Here is a 21,689-nt window from a genome sequence, read left to right on the forward strand (position 1 = left end):
CTCCCGACAGACTCACTTATACCAACTTTTAAGAAACATCACCCCGATGGACTAAATCTAAAGAAGGGGTGAATGTAATGAAATCTGCTTGTCTTGCCTGTATTCGTTTTGCACTCATGTATATTACCCTCCCCCACACGGTGTATAGTTTCACTTCCTCTTCCCTGACTTCTCTGACTCATTCCTGTCAGCCAGTCAGTGTGTTGAGATGTTAGCTCTGATCTTAGTGATTAAAAGCCAACTTGTTAAAGCCTATAACTTCTAGTTTTGTGGTTATTGAAGGCACATCAGGGGGCCTACAGAAGAACACTGATGTGTATGCACAATGAAATACTTGGTGCATTGGCAGGCCTGCCAGAAAGCCTGAATGCAATGTCAAAGAGCTTGGAGGAGTCCAGCTCCAGCCTTGCACAGGGCTTTGGGCAGAGCTTGGCGCCCATCCTTTCCAACGTGGAAGGGGAGGGCAGATCCATTAACGCACTTGTGGACCCAACCATCCTGCCATGTCTGATGGCCGAACTCTCAGCTTCCATTGCAGCACAAGCTGCAGTCTGGGTGCTGCAGTGGAAGCTCAGACTGAAGTCATGAAAACTCAGCTTGCTGCCGTGCAAGCACAGGCTGCCATCATGGCTGGGTCTACTAGCGTTGAAAGGGGCTTGTAGTCTGTCACAGCAGTCTGTACTCTAGCAGATTAATAGGATTGCTCAGGCATTGCCACTGGGGGAATGGCAATGGATCCGTGGAGGCCAAACCTGCTGTCCTCTCTCAGGATGACATTTGTAGTCCCGCCACTGCCACTCCGCCAGTGCCCTTGCCAGTCAGCCCAAACTGCTGCCTACTAGGTCCAAAGCTCAAGGTTATTCTGCAAGGCCATCTGCAATCCCCCCTACTGAAAGTCAGCAGTCTTCCACCATCCATCCAGCAGCCACTCGGGTAGCACTGCATATGAGCACTAGGATAGGCAAAGACAAATCCAAGGCAGGCACTGAGGGAACGCACAAGGGTGATTAGTTGATTTTTTGGATGTTATATTGGATGGATAGATGTATAAAGTTGGATTGGAATGTTTACTATGTGGTGGCTTTTATTTCAGCATTGTGGCCAAGAGGACACTCTGATGGTCAGTAACAGAGGGAAGGTAAGGTGTGGAACTAATGTTGAAAGGGGAATTGGGGTGGTGTTCACTGGTACCGCAGGCGGTTGATTCAATCTCAGCTATCCCAGCCAGAAAGGGGCTGGGTGCCTCCTTCCTTCCTCTTTCTTCTCTTCTGCTTCCTCCTCCTCTCGAGCTGTTGGACATATCCCTGGTGGCAAGGGCTGTGCCCTCATCATGGCCAGGCTGTAGCAGATACAGCAGACCACTGTTGTGTATGTACCTTTAAGAGAGAGCTGACTTTATACTGTAGTACCGGCAGTGACCACACCTGTATATAAAGCCATAGCAGGCTTCTGTACTTTCAGTTTAAGCTTACCCTCTGTTCAGTAAATACCTGTTATTATTGTTCTCCTGCAGTCCGTGTATTATTGATACGCGGACACTACACTGGCGACGAGCAGGTTCGAACTCACCTGCAGTACTGCATCACCTCACGGGGATCTTTCCCTGAAAAGAAGCTTCTTGGAGGTCGAAGTCAGATCAACGGGCGTCGACCGCGGGCAACCGCCCAGGGATCCATCGGAGTTCGGAGAATTGCAGGGGAGGCTGTGGAGAGCTGGCTTGGCTCCCCAGTCAAGGTGTTCCAGCAAATCGCGCTGGTAGCAGGTAGTGCGCTGACCCTTACGGACTGCGGCGGGCTCGAGCTCGATCAAGTGGCTCTGCAAAGGGGCCGTGCAGCATCGTCGGGAGGAAAAGAGAGAGAGGGTGGAGCGCACAGGGCGTGGTCGGTGCTCAAGAACCGGGCAGCGTCGAGAAAATAAAACGAGGGGCAGGAAAAGTGAGACGCGCCGAAGCCGCGGGTCGCCGCCATTACCCTGTAGAACGCTAGGAGCAGCGTGGCAGCAAGGGGAAGAAGGAAAAGCACGGGAGGTGCCATTTTATTCCATTGGGGAAGAAGGAAAAGCGCAGGAGGAGCCATTTTAATCCATTGGGGAAGAAGAAAAAGCGCGGGAGGCGCCATTTTAAACCACCCAAGATGCCGAAGAGTGGCAGTATCACTGCTTTCGACAACGAGGTAGAAGACTGGACCACATATGTGGAAAGAATTGAAGTGTACTGCAAGGCAAATGAGGTGGCCGATGGAAAGAAGGCGTTGGTATTATTAAATTTGATGGGCTCGAGAACGTACGGCCTATTGCGGAATTTAATTACCCCAGTTAAACCAATGGAGAAAAGTTTTGAAGAGATTGTTAATATCTTACAGGAACACCTAAACCCTACACCGCTGCTGATAGAAAGATTCAAGTTCCATAAAAGAAATCAGCACAAAGATGAGAGCAATGCTGACTATCTTACGGAACTACGCAAGTTATCGAAGCACTGCCAGTTCGGAGCAGGACTGGCAGACACCTTGCGGGATAAGTTTGTCTGCGGGCTCCAGAGTGAAGGAACCCAGAAACGACTACTTTCGGAAAAGGACCTGACGCTAGAACAGGCTTTCAGCGTGGCAGTTTCCTACGAAGCAGCAGCACGGTGAGCTGCAGAAATACAACAGAAACCACAAGAATACAGCGCTAACAAAATGGCGTATGGAGCAGAAAAGTGCGATCGCTGCGGCAGAACAACCCATGATCAGAAGGACTGCTGGTTTAAGGACAAAGTATGCAGGCAATGTGGGAAAATGGGACACATAGCAAGAGTCTGCAGGTCGGGAAAGAAAACCAACACTACAAGAACTACTAAGAAAAAGTACAAAAAAGTAAAAAAAATGACAGTAGTTCGAAGGTCAGGAGAGTGATAATGACTCCGGGAGCAGGAGACTAAGTTGTCTAAAGTTACACAATGTGATCGCAAAGGAGGATCACCGAACCATTTAGGTCACCCTCATGATAGCAGGGTCCCAAGTAAAAATGGAATTGGACACAGGATCAGCCTTAACTGTCATGAATTGACGAGACTATGAGCGGCTATTCTCACACATACCCTTGAAGGACACGTCCATTGTATTGAAGACATACACGGGGCAAAAAGTCTACCCCAGAGGAAAAATAGGGTGCCAGTTAAATACAATGGCAAGGAAACACAGAAACTGTATCTATATATACTACAAGATGGAGGACCACCATTATTGGGACGTGAATGGATCCGAAAAATACAATTGGATTGGCATTCCATTCAGGCGCTAACTGTGACTGACAAAAAGGATGACGTCACACCTGGGCGACTGTCAAAAATTCTAACTGACGCGAAAGAGGTGTTCCAACAAGGACTTGGGACTCTAAAAGGAGTAACGGCAGCGATAAAAATCGAAGATAACGCAAACCCCAAATTTTTTAAGGCCAGACCGGTACCGTACGCGATCCGCCCAGCCGTTGAAGCAGAGCTGGAGAGTCTGGAGCGTTCGGGTGTGCTGTCCAAGGTGGACTGGAGCGAGTGGGCCACACCCATCATTCCTGTAATGAAGAAATCATTGAGCAGCACACCTGGGGAGCCGAGGAAGGTTCGCATCTGTGGGGACTTCAAGGTAACTGTGAACCCAGTCCTGCACACAGTACAATATCCACTTCCACGGATAGAAGATATTTTCGCCTCACTATCTGGAGGGAGACGCTTTATGAAGATTGATCTGGCCCAAGCGTATCTACAAATGGAGGTGGAAGAAGCATCTAGGAAATACCTCACGATAAACACTCACAAAGGTCTTTACCAGTACAACCGACTGGTATTCGGGGTAGCATCAGCCCCGGCTATTTGGCAGAGGGCGATGGAACAAGTCCTGCAAGGGATCCCGGGGACCCAGTGTTATTTGGACGACATCCTGTTACGGGCGAAAATGACAGTGAACACCTTGCCAACCTGGAGCAGGTGCTCACTAGATTACAAGAATATGGGCTACGAGCCAACCGCCCCAAATGCGAGTTCTTCAGGAGTCAAATCTTGTATTGTGGCCACATGATTGATGAGGAAGGGTTGCATAAGTCCCGAGACAAGATTGAGGCAGTAGTCAAGGCTCCAGCACCGGAAAATGTGTCGCAACTGAGGTCGTTCCTCGGGTTGGTGAACTACTACCATAAGTTCTTGCCGAATTTATCTACAATTCTGCACCCACTGAACGCCCTGCTGCAAACTGGAGTCACATGGAAATGGAGTGATAAGTGTAAGCGTGCCTTTCAGAAATGTAAATGCCTAATCACTTCAAAAGAAGTATTGGCCCACTACAATCCAACACTATCGATTCAGTTGGCATGTGATGCGTCTCCCTACGGCATTGGAGCGGTGCTGTCACACAAATTCCTTGACGGTTCAGAGAGGCCAATAGCCTTTGCGTCGCGCTCGTTAACCTCAGCCGAGCGTAACTACGCCCAGATTGACAGGGAGGCCCTCAGCCTGGTGGTGGGGGTGAAGTTCAATCACTATCTGCACGGGCAGAAATTCACCCTACTGACTGATCATCAGCCTCTGGTCTCCATTTTTAACCCAAAGAAGGGCGTTCCGGTGATGACGGCGCAACGGCTGCAAAGATGGTCACTTTTTCTAGGTGCAAATCAGTACGACATAGAGTACAAGGGTACGAAACAGCATGGAAACACTGATGGGCTGTCGCGCCTACCGTTGCCTACGGTGGAGGAAGTGTGGTGTATGTAACCTGTTCCACCTTAAGAGAACTTAAGCCTGGTCCACCTTAAGAAAGGTACTACTTTCTTTGGCTGCTGTATACGTAATACTGGTGGTGACCACACCGGTATATAAGCACAGTGTAATAATATTGTATTCAGTATAGTCCGACCTCCAACCAGTAAAGACCTGTTGAATTTACTCTTGTGGTCTGTGTAGTAATTCTCACTATAACACACAGACTTAACAGTGGCGACGAGTCCGATTCTTACCCTGCTGCAGTAATTTCCACGGCGACTTCGTCCACAGACAGGACGTCGAAGAGAGGTTTCCACCCTCATCACCTACGGGAAGACACGTCGAGCGGCAGGCATCGAGCAACCGGAGTGCAGATGACATCCTGACCTCGAAGCCTCCATCAGCGACTGTCAGCTTCTTCTACTACCTCGTGGTGGGTAAGCCGGGCAGCGACGCGACAGAAAGTCAACCGCGTTGGCTGTACAGACGGGGCTGGGAAAACGGAGGAATAAGGGCGGTGAGGTCGATCGCGACCAGAGATAAGGGCCGGGCCGCTTTCGAGCGAGAGGCGCAGCGCGGGACATCGATTGCGACCGGAGATAAGGGCCGCATTCGGGCTAAAGGCGCAGCGTCTGGGGAAACTGAAGGCGCGAGAGCCGCGGTGAAGCGGAGACAGCGTCGGGGGACGGGTGAAGACCGCCAAGCGCGGGAAAACCGCCATTTTGTGGGCGGAGGACGACGGCAAGAGCGGGAAGCCGCCATCTTAGATAACATTAAAAATACGATAAATTGCTACGATGCCTAAACATGGGAACATTAATGCCTTCGACAGTGATATAGAAGACTGGGCTATGTATGTAGAACGCATACAAAACTATTGTAAGGCAAATAAAATTCCTGAGGCAGAGAAAGCACCAACATTACTAAACTTAATGGGTGCGAAGACATACGGGCAATTGAAACACCTGTTATCACCAGATGAACCGGCGGATAAGGCGTTCGAACAGATTGTTACTGTCCTAAAAAATCATCTTAGCCCCACGCCGCTGATGCTAGCGGAACGATTTAAATTTTATGATAGAAGACAGCTGCAAAATGAAAGCAATGCTGAATATTTGATGGAATTACGTAAGCTAGCAAAATATTGTCAGTTTGGAACGGGACTGACAGAGGCACTTCGAGATAGATTTGTGTGTGGTTTATTTAAACAGGATACACAAAGGCAACTGCTCGAGGAGAATGAGCTGTCTCTCGAGAAGGCGGTCACTATGGCAGCAGCACACGAGGCCGCAGTGAGAGGCACGGCAGTAATGCAGCTACGGCCTCCGGAACTCGGTACAAACAAATTGGGTTTGAGTTCTGTCAAATGTTATCGTTGTGGAAAGACAACGCACGATCAGGACCAGTGTTGGTTTAAAAACCAAGAATGCAGAACGTGTGGCAGGCTTGGCCACATAGCTAAAGTATGCCGGTCAGGAAAGAAGACCAGCAATAAAAAGTCACCGCAAGGAAAATATGCAAAGGTACACAAGGTGACAAAGAACAGTTTGACCGAACAGAAGTCAGATTCAGACGCTAGCAGTAATGAACTGGATAGCTTAAGAATACACAACGTTGGTAAGGATACAGACCTCCAGACAATTTGGGTCACTCTTAAGATAGCAGGAGTCCAAGTAAAAATGGAATTGGACACTGGATCGGCATTGACGGTCATGAATAAGAAAGATTACAGAAGGTTATTCCAACATATTCCCTTACAGGATACGGAGATTATATTGAAAACGTACACGGGGCAAAGAGTGTACCCCATCGGAAAAATAGAGGTAGAAGTGGTCCACAAGGGCGAAGGAAGCCAAGTAATGGACTTATATGTGCTACTTGAAGGAGGTCCACCACTACTAGGACGGGAGTGGATTAGGAAAATGAATATGGACTGGCACTCCTTGAAAGCACTAACGGTAGATTCCGGGGAAACAGCTGTCAAACCTAAACGATTGTCCAGAATATTGGATGAAGCTAAAGAGGTGTTCCAGCCGGGACTGGGAACACAGAGAGGAATTACGGCAAACATCAAGATTGATGAACATGCACAACCAAAATTTTTTAAAGCCAGACCGGTACCCTATGCAATACGACCTGCGGTTGAAGCGGAGCTGGAAGCACTAGAACGTTCAGGGGTACTGTCTAAAGTAGATTGGAGTGAGTGGGCTACGCCCATTGTTCCCGTTATGAAACGTCCTGCGAACAATAAGCCAGGAGATCCAGGGAAGGTTCGCATCTGTGGAGATTTCAAGATCACCGTTAATCCGGTGCTTCACACGGTGCAGTATCCGCTTCCACGGATTGAGGATATTTTCGCTTCACTGTCTGGCGGGAAACACTTCACCAAGATAGACCTGGCGCAGGCATACTTGCAGATGGAGGTTGAAGAAGAGTCATGCCAATACCTCACGATCAACACGCATCGAGGGTTGTACCGGTACAATTGGCTGGTTTTTGGTGTGGCATCGGCTCCAGCAATTTGGCAGAGGGCCATGGAGCAGGTATTACAGGGGATTCCAGGCACACAATGTTACCTGGACGACATTCTGATCACAGGTGATGGTGATGAACAGCATCTCGCTAACTTGGAACTGGTGCTCAACAGACTGAAAAAGTATGGACTTAGAGTAAATCGGCAGAAATGTGAGTTCTTCCAGAAGCGGATCTCGTACTGTGGTCATGTCATTGACCGGGAGGGGCTTCATAAGTCTCCTGACAAGATAGCGGCAGTTGTAAAGGCTCCCGCTCCAGAGAATGTCTCTCAGTTGAGGTCGTTTCTAGGATTAATTAACTATTACCATAAATTTCTGCCAAATCTATCCACGGTGCTGCATCCGTTGAACGCTCTTTTACAGAAAGGGGTACCATGGGACTGGGGCGAAAACTGTAAGAAGGCATTTCGCAAAAGCAAAGAATTGATCACCTCAGAGGAAGTGTTGGCTCACTTCAACCCGACACTGCCTATTCGGTTGGCTTGTGATGCTTCTCCATATGGTATTGGGGCAGTACTCTCACATAAATTGCCAAATGGCACGGAAAGGCCAGTCGCGTTTGCATCCAGATCATTGACCTCCGCTGAGCGCAACTATGCGCAGATCGATAGGGAGGCCCTTAGCCTTGTATGGGGAGTGAAGAGGTTTAATCATTACCTACAGGGCCAAAAATTCACACTTCTGACGGACCATCAACCGTTGGTGTCCATTTTTAACCCTAAGAAGGGTGTTTCGGTGATGACAGCACAGCGTCTCCAGAGATGGTCTCTTTTCTTAGCGGCACATCAATATCAGATAGAATTCAAAGGTACGAAACAGCATGGCAATGCTGATGGCCTGTCACGCCTGCCACTACCTGAAGATGAAGACACGACGGAAGTTGACCCTGTTGACTTATTTCATTCGACCATTATCGAGTGTATACCCGTCACCAACGCAAGTATTGAAAGAGAAACCAGGAACGACCCAACACTGTCCAGAGTCTACGAGGTGACAGTGAAAGGATGGCCAACACGGGGTGATCCTCTGTTACCGGCATTCTCGGCAAGGCGAGACCAGCTGTCCGTCTGCCATGGTACTTTGATGTATGGGACAAGAGTGATTATTCCTCCCAAGTTAAGGGAGAGAGTTTTAAAAGAACTACATGAAGGTCATCTGGGGGGAGTTAAAATGAAAAGTCTTGCTAGGGTTTACGTATGGTGGCCGGGTATTGACCAACAGATTGAGGAGTGAACGAAAAGCTGCGCTGGGTGTCAAAAAGTGCAAAATGCACCTCCGATAGCACCGCTACACCCATGGGAATGGCCTTCAGCCCCATGGCAACGCGTACACATTGACTTTGCTGGTCCATTCATGGACTCCATGTTCCTAATCGCGGTGGACGCACATTCCAAATGGCCAGAAGTCATCAAGATGAATACCACTACTTCAGAAAAGACAATTGCGGTGTTAAGAACCATATTCGCAAGGAACGGATTGCCAGAACAGATCTGTTCGGACAACGGACCACAGTTTGTATCGGAAGAATTCCAACAATTCTTAAAGAAGAATGGAGTTAAACATTATACCTCTGCCCCATATCATCCGGCGACAAACGGGTTGGCTGAAAGATTTGTCCAGACATTCAAAAAGGCTATTAAGGCCATGAATGATGATCAGATTCCGCTGCAACACAAGGTCGATAAGTTCCTGATGTCATATAGAAACGCCGATCATGCCGTGACTAACCAAAATCCTGCTATGATGTTTTATAACAGGAGGTTGCGGTCCAAGTTGGACTTGTTAAAACCAAATGTGTGGAGGGAAGTGGAAAACAAACAGTTTTGGCATATTAACAGCAAGACCACTCGAACTTTCGACGTAGGACAACCAGTGATGGCAAGGGGCTATGGAAACGACAAATGGCAGTCCGGAACAATCCGGGCCAGACAAGGACCTCTGATGTACACCGTAGATATTGGTCATAATGTGATAAGGCGTCATGCGGATCAACTGGTAGAGTCGAGAGCAAGGGTCGAACCCATGGTTGTGACAGAGACAGCTGTGGAAGACGTTCATGAACCTGAAGCATCTACCTCGGCCGAGAATGTATTTGATGATGATGACACCCAATACATTGGCAACCAACTAGAGGAGGCACCTCAACAACAAGAATCAGAGACCACTGAAAGGCGTTATCCAAGCCGAATCAGAAAGCCTCCTGAGAGACTGAACCTTTGAACTGTTATACCTGAAGTTATATATGTATATATGTTATGTTTATTTGGGGACATGACTGTTAAGCTAAAAAGGGAGGATTGTGGTGTATGTAACCTGTTCCACCTTAAGAGAACTTAAGCCTGGTCCACCTTAAGAAAGGTACTACTTTCTTTGGCTGCTGTATACGTAATACCGGTGGTGACCACACCGGTATATAAGCACAGTGTAATAATATTGTATTCAGTATAGTCCGACCTCCAACCAGTAAAGACCTGTTGAATTTACTCTTGTGGTCTGTGTAGTAATTCTCACTATAACACACAGACTTAACAGGAAGCACTTGCAGTGGACCCTGTTGAGATATTCCATGCGACCATAGTCGAATGTCTACCTGTTACAAACTCAAGTATAGAGAAGGAAACCCGAAATGACCCGACACACTCTCGGGTCTATGATTTGACGGTGAAGGGATGGCCAGCACATGGCGACTTACTGTTGCCAGCATTCTCGCCAAGGAGAGAACAGCTGTCAGTGCACCGGGGGACCTTGATGTGTGGATCCCGAGTGGTAATTCCACCCAAGTTGAGAGATAGAGTGCTCAACGAGCTTCATGAGGGTCATCTGGGAGGGGTAAAAATGAAGAGCCTAGCCAGGGCATTTGTGTGGTGGCCGGGAATCGATAAAGAAATCGAGGATATGACCAAGAGATGCACAGGATGCCAGACGGTCCAAAACGCTCCACTACAGGCCCCGCTACACCCATGGGAGTGGCCCTCATCTCCATGGCAATGGGTACACATTGATTTTGCTGGTCCATTTATGGACTCAATGTTTCTAATCGCCGTGGATGCCCATTCGAAATGGCCAGAGGTCATCAAAATGTCCTCCACCACCACAGAGAAAACTATTGCAGTCCTACGGACCATCTTCGCCAGGAATGGCTTGCCAGAACAGATTTGCTCCGACAATGGACCACAGTTTGTGTCCGAGGATTTCCGGAGGTTTCTGAGGAATAATGGGGTGAAACATTACACATCTGCCCCATATCATCCAGCCACAAATGGATTGGCTGAGAGGTTTGTTCAGACCTTTAAAAAGGCAATAAAGGCGATGTATAACGACGACATACCACAACACAAGGTGGATAATTTCTTGTTTGCTTACTGGAATGCAACACATGCAGTCACCAACCAAGCTCCAGCCATAATGTTCTTCAACCGAAGGCTAAGATGTCGCCTGGATTTGCTCAAACCAAACATAAGATGAGATGTTGAGGATAAGCAATTCCAGCACATCAATGAGAAGCCAACCAGGAGCTTCAAGATAGAGCAACCAATCTTGGCCCGCGACTATCGAACAGAAAAATGGCAGCCAGGAACGATAGGCACACAGCAGGGACCACTAATGTACGCAGTGGATGTTGGAGAGAGCATCGTGAGATGCCATGCTGACCAGATTCTAGAGTCACAGGAACAAGCCAAACCCATACCACGAGCATGTGCACCTGGTAGTGAACCCGAAGTACAGATTGCGTCTACCTCAGAATCAGTGGTATTGGAAGCTGACGAACCAACCAATGACAATGAGCCAGAATAGACTCCGCCGCAAGAACAGGATACTCGAGAAAGGCGCTATCCAATCAGGATCAGGAAGCCTCCTCAAAGACTGAACTTATAAATGATTATTTCAGTTGATGTATATAGTACAGAGAAAATTGTAATTGTAATTAGTTATTATTTAATTGTTAAATGAATGTTATGTACTGTTTATCTAAAAGGGGAGGAATTGTTGTGTATGTACCTTTAAGAAAACTGACTTTATACTGTAGTACCGGCAGTGACCACACCTGTATATAAAGCCGTAGTAGGCTTCTGTACTTTCAGTTTAAGCTTACCCTCTGTTCAGTAAATACCTGTTATTATTGTTCTCCTGCAGTCCGTGTATTATTGATACGCGGACACTCCAACCACCACTTGGCTACCCGGCGAGTACTGTAGGGCTCCTCCAGAGCAGTCCAGGCAGTGGAACCATTGCTTCAGAACCCCAATGGTCTGCTCTATGATGTTTTGTGTGGCAGTATAGCTCTTACTGTACTCGTGCTGGCCACGTGTGGTTGGGTTGCCAAGCAGAATCATGAGCCATGTGGTCAAGGGATAGCCCTCGTCGCCCAGTGGCCACCCTCTGGTTTGTCTTGGTGGCGCAGAAAAAAATCATGACTGCTGCCAGGATACTGGACATTCACCATCATGATGTGCTGAGCATGGTTGCACACCAACTGCACATTCAGCGAGTGGTAACCTATGTGGTTGCGGTACAACTCAGCATTTAGATACGGTGCCCACAAAGTCATGTGCGTGCAGTCAATCACACCCTGCACCATGGGGAAGCCCACTATCCTGGTAAAGTCACTTGAATGCTCTTCCTGCTTCTCTCTGGTCAGAGAGAAGACAATTAAGTCCACTCTCCTGACGAAGAGCTTCTGTCATCTCTTATGCAGCAGTGGATGGCAAACTGGGAGATGTCGCCTGCTCCAGCCTGGATGGATCCTGACATGAAGAAATTTAAGGCCACTGTCACCTTCACAGCTACTAGCAGCGCTGTCCTTGCCCTGGAGTGAGGCTGCAGGTCTGGTTGCAAGAGGTGGCAGAGTTCTGTGAGCACTTCCTTCTTAAAGCACAGATGCCTCACACACTGCTCATGGCTCAGGTTGAGGTAAGACAATTGCTCTCAGAAGACCCTAGGTGGGTAAGGCCTCCTGCCAAGAGCCCTTTTCCCCCTCCTCCTCCCTCTGCGAGCCTCTGCTCCATCTCCCAGTCATGCTGCAGGCCAACAGGGATGACAACTACAGCACCCATAACTGGGAGCAAGTGGTCTGACCAGAACCCTTGAAGTCAGAAGCAAGGCCTTCTCCACTTGCAGCACCACTCCTGTCACCTCACCAACTTTAAACAACTCTAGAAAGCTGCAAACATTTCCACAAACCTACACAAACCCAGTAGAAATTAATCAGCAACTGACCAGAGTGGTTGATCAACCCTTTAAATATTGTTGGCAGGTGTTACGTCCAGCGGTGAAGATGAAAATGGCAGCGCTGGCGTCAAATCAGTGTGCAACGCTGATTGACATCACAATCTGCCTATTCTACATACTTCTGGCGCACGCTGCCAGTGCCGATGCTACTGCCCTCACCAAGATGACATCGAATGCGGCCGCACCAGAAGTGTGCGCACGCTGCTCGGATGCCATTTTCGAACCAAAATGGCACCCGTAGCTCCCAAACAACTGGCGCTATGCAATCGAATTTCTAGGCTGGTGTTGAACTTTGCACTTTTTTCTGCTTGTTTTTGGGGTTGGCAGGGACACAAAATGGTGCAGGGATGTGTGAAGCTGCATCCCCACCCATAAGAATGGCCATTATGTTTTTCTGCTGGAATTGATTGTGGGAACCAGAAGCATCCAGCCAAATATGGGCAGCCATGTTTAAAATATAATTAAATAGCATCATGTCATCAAACATCTGATGTCCTGATGTTTGTGCCTCTAATTCGCCAGATGCCAAAAGCACCCAGTATATAAGCAGCATACAGCATTGCGAGACACCAGCCACTCCAAAGGGATACTAAAAAAGAGGGGTTCATAATATTTTATGATGACAGATTATGTATGTTTCAGGAGCTGAAGAGATGTGATGAACTGTATGATCAACATTCACTTGCCATATTCCCCTTACTTCCCATCTCCCACATGCCTGCCCAAAACTCCCAGGGCTTCCACCCCATATAGGATAAGAGACGGGAGGACCCACCACCACTACTGGCTGTTCTCTGGCATTGGCTATAAGCCACTTTTTTTTAAAGTAGAAAATGGAAGGCCCTCTATTTGTCATCCTAAGTGTCAGTAAACATTTCTTAATGAGAGTGCTAAATGGTGCAGGAAATGAGTAACTACATATCATGTGAAATGTTTGTTGTTTCCTTTTATCTTAGGTTGTGAATGATGGTGCACTTTTGGGGAAGGAAGGTGGTGTATAGGGTAATATGGCATGCCTTGCATTTTGCTAGAAAGTTGTAGATAGTGTTCAACACAATGAGGGCAAGGTGGGTGTAATTAGGATATGTGCTTATTGCGGTGCATTGTTCCAAGATCCGACTGCCTCCTCATATCTTGGCTACCCTGGTGAGGCCGTTGAAGTTCTTTTAGCGATGAGTTGCAGTAGGGGGATTGGTGGAGATGGCACTGACTGCCAAAGCCACCTCCTTCTATGGTGTCTGGACTATTCCTTATGTTACCCACCCGCCGCCCCCCGCCCCCCCCGCGCCCGCCCGCCCCGCCGCCCCCCCCGCCGTGACTCCGTGTTCCACAACACAGCCAAGGATGGCGAGGCGGTTTGTGCGGAATATGCACTTCTCCTTGTTATATGTCAGGTTTAGGAGTTGGGCGGTGCGGAGGAATTTTTCGAGGTTTGCGTCATGGTCCTGCAAGTCACGGCCGCAGATGGTCACATTGTCCAGATATGGGAAAGTGGCCTGCAACGCATTTTGATCTACCATCCGGTCCATCTCCCTTTGGAAGATGGAGACCCCGTTGGTGACGCCAAAGGGAACCCTAAGGAAGTGATAGAGGCGGCCGTTTGCCTCAAAGGCAGTGTACTGGCGGTCCTCAGGGCGGATGGGGAGCTGGTGGTACGCTGATTTCAGGTCAATGGTCGAGAAGACGCGGTACTGCGCGATCTGGTTGACCATATCAGCTATACGGGGGAGTGGGTAGGCGTCCAGCAGGGTGTAGCGATTTATTGTCTGGCTGTAGTCGATGACCAGGCGCTGCTTCTCGCTGGTCTTAACGACCACAACCTGGGCTCGCCAGGGGCTGGTGCTGCCCTCAATAATCCCTTCTTTCAGGAGCCGCTCCACTTCGGTTTTAATGAAAACCATGTCCTCGGCACTGTATCGCCTGCTCTTTGTGGCGATGGGCTTACAGTCGGGGGTGAGGTTAGCAAACAGTGGTGGGGGGGTGACTCTGAGTGTGGAGAGGTTGCACCTGGTGCGCGGCGGGCAATTTGGAAGCTGCTGGCTGCGGACTGTGAGTGGGGGTAGGGGTCCACCGTACGCCATCGTAACACTTTTAAGGTGGCACTGAAAATCTAACCCCAGCAGGACAGCAGCGCAGAGGTCAGGCAGGACCAGAAGTTTAAAATGATCGTACACGGTCCCGTCTACTACGAGTGTCACCACGCAGTAGCCGCCGATGTCCGCCGACTGGGACTCGGAGGCCATAGAAATCCGCTGTTGCGCAGGCAGGACTGGGAGAGAGCAACGCCGCACCGTGTCGGGGTGGATGAAGCTCTCCGTGCTCCCAGAGTCAAAAAGGCAGATTGTATCGTGACCATTTACCTTAATGTCCATTGTGGAACTGGCCAGTTGGTGCGGTCTCGCTTGGTCCAGTGTAACGGATGCCAGCGTAGGGGTCGGTGTGTCGCTGCGGGTATCAGATGAGGCGGTGTCGGGGGCCTGCTGCGTCCCGGCTGTCGTCCAAGATGGCGGCGTCCATGATCCCCATGTGGCTGGAGGCGTCCAAAATGGCTGCTGTACCGGTGATTCGCACACGGCCGGGGAGGTCCAAAATGGCAGCCCGCATGGCCCACACGTGGTGCTGCTGGGGTTCGGGGTGGCTTTGGCCCTGCAGACGCTAGCGTAGTGTCCCTTCTTCCCGCAGCCCGAGCAGATCGCGTTTTTCGCCGGGCAGCGCGCTCTGGGGTGTTTTGCCTGGCCACAGAAGTAGCATTTCTGGCCTTGGGGCACTGCTGTCTGGCCTTGGGACACTGCTGCGGTAGTTGGGCCGTTGTTGGGGTGTGGCTGGGGTGGCACGGCGCTATGAGGCGGTCCTACCGTGTCCCAGGCTGTCATTCCCCGCGGCGTCCACGGTGCAGAGGAGTAGGCATCCGTGCCCTGGTAGGCTGCATCCAACGATAGTGCGAGTTCAGAGGCCTTGTTGAGGTCGAGGTTGCTCTGCTCCAACAGTCGCTGTCGTGTGTAATTGGATCTGTGGCCCGCTACAAAAGCGTCCCGGATAAGTTCCTCTGTGTACACGGCGGCCTTTACATCCTTACAACCACAGGCCCGGCCAAGCACAGACAGTGCCTGAAGGTATTCCACGGTCGATTCCCCAGGTTGTTGTTTACGACTCCCCAGGAGGTGCCTGACGTACACTTCGTTCACTGGGCGCGTGTACTGGTCCTTGAGGAGCTTGATAGCATCCGCGTACGAGGTCGCGTCTTGGATGACTGAGTACACTCGGTGGTTCACTTTGGAGGTCAGGACATCCAGTTTGTCCTCGTCCGATTTGATTGCTTCGGAGGCGGTCAGGAATTTTTCGAAACACTTAAGCCAGTGAGTAAACTTGGTGGATGAGTCCGCCTCCCGATGATCTAAGTCCAGGCATGCTGGTCTGAGGATCTTCTCCATTATAAAAATGTTGTTAATAAAATTGATGCGCTATCAATTACTCATAAAAGACTGAGAGTTAGAAGAGTAACTAAAGGCTTTTATTAACAACAGAATGGAGGTCTGCCTCGAGTGGTCGACCGGTCCAGGATACAAGGGCTGGGGAGCAGTCACCTTTATACTGGGACCTGTGGGAGGAGTCAGCCGAGGCATGTCCAGGCATGTACACAGTGGAATACAAACAGGACAAACAGGAATACAAACAGTGGTTTACCACAGGGATGTTTTTCTGTGTTAAAGGCGTTATATTGTTGTTGGCTGTTATAAAACATTGTGCTCTTAACTCTCGTGATAAGAGTACACATTAGCTGATCATCTGTGATGTTGGTTGCATAACATATTTGTAAAAACAAGCATCTCTTTCATCTTCACAATTAAAGGACAGACAGTGCAAGACAGGGAGAAGGAATTCTCAAAAATATTTTATCAAAAAATACTCATCAATAAAGTATCATGTAAAAAAAGACATAGAAAGTAATGGCGTTTGTTAAAATGATGCAGAACAGATCAATGGTCCACGAAGAAGCAATTCTCTTGTGAATTTACTTTTCTCTGCACATTTTAAACGCACTGGTTAACACATAAGCATAATTTCCCATCTGCATTATTTTACCACAAATTTCTGTCTGCACTATATTAATGTCGTCAACCCATTTAATCTAAATGTATTAGAACAGGACAAAGAGGAATTAAGGTGAAGATGTTAACTGGTGCATTAAAAATAGCACACAGGATAAGATCAACTTGCAAAAGAATTACGTAGACATCTTTCCATGGCAAAATGCCTAGGTTATGTAGTAGTCTCTTCTCTCCCTTCAAGGGCTGTGTTTCAGTGCACGAGGGGGAAGGGGGGTTGGCAGGAAAAAGGCAAAACTGGTTATAAAAGAGCACCGTACAATGTTAAACAGTGTAGAGCTGCTGGAGCAAATCACTGGGATGGTAGATATAATCTGCCCAAAACCAGAAGGCATAGAGAAAAGTGCAATCTTTGCAAAGATAGGTTTGTTAAAACGAAGACTACAATAATTATTTCCTTAAAAAGAAATATTAAATGGTTACACAATGCAGGACTAATATTGGAAGCAGCCTGAAGGTAAGGGCAACTAAAGTACAAATAAGGCAGCATTCATCATTGTCCTGAATACAACACAAAAGGGCCACAACCAGGAGTAAAAACTCCAGGCGTATTTTAGCCAATTGAGGCACTTATTCATTGCAAAAAAGCTACTGGCATTCATCTTTTATTATCCTACATTACTTGTAGCTAATACTTCTATACAGTAAATAAAAAAATACCAGAATCCAATGTTATTAGAGGTGATCTGGTTCTTCCTCACAACTTTCCATACAGTAGCAATAAATTACTTCCTGGATCGATCATCTCTATCCTGAGCCTTTTGTCTCAGATCATAATTACCATGTGAGAATGGATGAAACAGCATTATTGCATGGCTTTACCATGATCTCATTGTAGATTAAGTGTAATTAAAAGTAAAAGATCCAAAAAGCTCATTAATTTTGTTACAAATAAAAGGAAAGATCAGGATTAAGAGATACAGTGTAAAAGTTTAAAAGGCAAGTTTGAAATAGGCTTTAAATAATTTCTGTTAAAAGTTAAACCCGTGGACTCACCTTGTAATGTTTAAAATATTAAGCCTGGTTGTTGCTCAGTTTAAGAAAGCAGATTGTGGGGGAGGGTGGCAAGAAGTGTTTAGTAATGAGAAATGAAGGTATTAGGGCGTATGGGTGGGGGCACTGCAAGATCAAACACTAAAATCTGGTATATGGTTACTACCTGTTCATGCCAATTCCCTACTTTACAGTCAATGTTAAATTACAATTACTTCCATATATATTATATATATATATATATATATATATATATATATAAATATTAATATATATATTATATATATATATATATATAAAATATATATATATATATGAATGCCACCTATTGCCAAGTCTAAAAATGAACAGGATGCATATGACAGAGGGGGTCAGACCAATTCAATATGAACAAGTTAACTCAATCATTACTAATGTTGCAAATAAAAGAAAGATTCAGGGTTAAAAAACAAGATGTCACAGTTTAAAAGGTAAGCTTCGTCATGTTAATCTTTACTTAACAGTTAATGTACAAGTCCCTCTCCTTTTTCAATACCAGGTTAGGTTTACCCATTACACTATGTAGATGGCTGAAATAAATACTGTAATCTATTAAAATCATTTTTAAAGTAATTGCCCATAGGGAGAATATTAAAGTCAGTGTATGGGCTAAAATCATTAGCAGACCATTGGAATCGCGCGCCAGAAGAGGCAGGCATGAGGGCCATCCTAAGTTGGTCCTTGGGCTCATTAACTTCAGACCAGTGAGCTGTGGGCACCAATTGGACACACTGCTGCAGCACACTGGTCGCGGCCTGATGAATATCTGCCAGCTCAGGTGCCAGCCATTGCCCCTGGTGGGGAGGTGATCGTGAGAGGTGCAAGCAATGGCCATCGGCCAGCCCACAGTATAAATGTGGAGGCAGAAGCAGCACGCCTACTCCTTCTAGCTCCACAGTGAGTTAAGTATTAAAAAAAACTTACCGCACGGTTATGGATTAGGGATGGTCAATAAATGCTGGCCTTGCCAGCGATGCCCACATCCCATGAACAAATAACAAAAAAGGTCTCTTCTGCTGTACATCCAGCAGCCCAGTTAAGATTGACTCTGACTAGTAAGAACAAGAGGAGGCCATTCAGCACTTTGAGCCTGTCCCGCCATTCAATGAGATCATAGCTGAACTGTATCTTAACTCCATCTACCCGCCTTAACCCTCAATACCCTTGCCTAACAAAAATCCATCAATCTCAGTTTTTAAATTTTCAATTGACCTAGACTCAGCTTTTTGGAGAGTTCCAAATTTACAGTACCCTTTGTGTGAAGAAGTGCTTTCGGACATCACCCGTGAACATCCGAGCTCCAATTGTAAGGTTATGCCCCCTTGTTCTGGACTCTTCCAGCAGAAGAAATAGGTTCTCTCTAGTCTCAACAAATTTAGCAAACAGGTCTTGAAGCGGGCGCAGGACCCTCATTTCAATATTGAAATGAGGCCTGCGCTCCCCATTTCAGGCGGTCACCAGGGCTACCTAAAATAAAAGGCCTTGATGAATTTAGCAGTGGCCTGAATGTACACGCAGGTGGGGCACAACAATGTTGAATTTCTTCACCATGGGCCCCAAAGATGCCTGGCCGTTCTGGCAGACCAGTGCCACAATTTCAGCGGGAATCCATTGGAACAGCCACAAAGTCAGCTGGGACCTGGATACACCAGGGCTTTACCTTGGGGCTTAGTTTCCAGAATGAGCTTGTGTGTGCACAGCCTCTACTCATCCCTACAAGGTCATCAACGTAAGGGGGCAGGGACACCCTAAGTCGAGGTTCCTACGCCCTGGCCCACAGCGACTGGCATAACATCGATGCAGGTCTTACTAGGCGAAACTTGCCAAAACCGGTGGAAGTGGGACCCACGAGGATTAGGGCAGAGCTGAAACTTATATTATTTCTTTCATGCTTCCCCTGACTCACAGGGTTGCTAGGGGCAGCAGGATCAATTTTCTAGTCCGAGCACCCGTTACCCTCCCCAGACCAGCTAGCCACTGCTTGCATCTTTGGAGACGGGCGGGGATTCCGCAGGTGCACCCACACACCAAAAGCCTGCTGCTTGAGGGCGCCCCCCCCCCATATCCCACAAAGTTTTGTAGGGTCAGTGGTGGAGTTCCCCCCCCCCCCATATCCCACAAAGTTTTGTAGGGTCAGTGGTGGAGTTCAATAGCAGGTGCAGTCCCGGTACCACTGCTAGGATTGTGCCCCCCATGGATATTTTGGGCCATTTTTCCAAGACCAAAGGCAGTCACTACTTGATTTATTAGAAAGGAAACATTAAGCAATCCTGTATTTTGTGTGACTCCAATGGACATTCTTGTACTGTAGGAAAACATGTTCAGTGCCATCAGAGGCACAGAGAACCCCATGCACACTACCAATAAAAAATGGTTACAGAATGGGGATGGATAAGAGGAGCTCTGGTGAACTGGAGGCTTGGATTGGAAATAGTTAGTCTATTCATTGAGATGGAAATATGGGCCCTGATATTAAACTGAAGGCGGCTTCAGTGTGGGAGGGTGGAATTGCGTAGGGGATACCCAGAAATTAACTGAGCATGTTAGAATCTACGATCTCAACTCAATTGAACCAATTAATTTTGACTTCAGGGTTTCGAGTCTCCAAGCTGCACAGCAGGTGTGATGTACACCTGCATGAGGTGATTCCACAAATATAAATTGGAACTGCTCAGGATGAATGACGGACTTTGAGCAAGGGCAGCACTCAGATTTATTGATGCATCACTGGAATTACTGCTGGGTGCAGTCAGCAGGAGAAGGAGGGACATACTTTTCCCTAGCAATGGGAGGAAGAAACCTGCTGCTCAGACCAAGGCGGCGTGGTTGGAGGTAGCTGAGGAGGTGAGCAGCAGGAGCATGTGCCCTGGTCATGGGTGCAATGTAGAACGCGGTTTAATGATCGAACCAGGTCATGAAAAGTGTGTACATTTGCTGATTCAACTATACCCTGCGCTTTAAGCCCACCCCTTTCACTCTGTCTTGCTAAATGTTCTCCATCACATCACTCCTCACACCCATTCAATTGTCAGCAGCATCCATCCTTCACTTTCTATGCACACTATCACCTCCCCATTTATTCATTGACACTCACCCCAATCCTTATGCAACGTGGTGGCCTGTGTCTCATAGTCGCCCTCACCGAACGCACTGCATCCAGCGGGTGAATGCCTCACACTCGCTCAAATACAGGTCTGATTATTTGCTCCTTGTAGGAGAAGAGGCTGATCTGATGATGGGAGCCGCATCTTCATCCTCTTGCTCCTCTTTTAGGTTTCCTCATTCGAAGATGAGTGATGTGCCCTTTGTCGTCCTCCACCTGCAAACCTCCCTCCTGTGCACGAGCTGATCCCACCACAGCACACCAGTGAATGGTGATGGTTTTCCCCTTCTGATGTGCTGTCAAACACATTCAACGTACCTCTCATCCTGATCTCGTCAATTTGAAATCCTCCAAAGAGGAAAAAAGTTATAAGCAGACAAGAACTCTCTGCCAAACATTTGTCAAAAAGGAACGGAGACAGGCACTGCAATAAGTGAAGTTTTATTCCGATGGGAAATGACAAGTTTAAATACCCACCTGAATTGCTGCTCAAAGTCGCCTCTCTTTTCCTAGTCAGTTCACCAAGCCCTGGGAAACCCGTCCTGCTCAAGTAAAATTTGGAGCCAAGTTAAAACAATTTAAAAATCTCTCATTAATGTCTCCTAAGACTGTTAATTGAGCCAATTACCTGTCTGTATCCAATTAAGAAATCCCTGACGTCGGCTAGTAAGTTTCGACGGCACCCAAACGTGTCTCTGCTAAACCCGAAAGTTGGCGGGTTGGTTTAGAGTGGGCTGTGCTCGCACTCAATCATTTTTACCCCCCGCCACCTGTTCCCAACTACACCCGTTCTTGGGGTAAAAATTCCCAACATGGTCACAATGGATAGAACCATCTGTGCCTCTTGTAGCACTGTCCAGATATACTGACGTTATAGGCCTAGAAATTCCATTCCGTTTTGACATACTTTCACAGTGTGCAAGTAATGTTTTTGGCAGAAAAATGTAGCCAGAACC

This window comes from Somniosus microcephalus, chromosome 1 (assembly GCF_052327205.1).
Source record: "Somniosus microcephalus isolate GS21.2 chromosome 1, FLI_Smic_1.0, whole genome shotgun sequence".
Classification (NCBI taxonomy): Eukaryota; Metazoa; Chordata; class Chondrichthyes; order Squaliformes; family Somniosidae; genus Somniosus; species Somniosus microcephalus.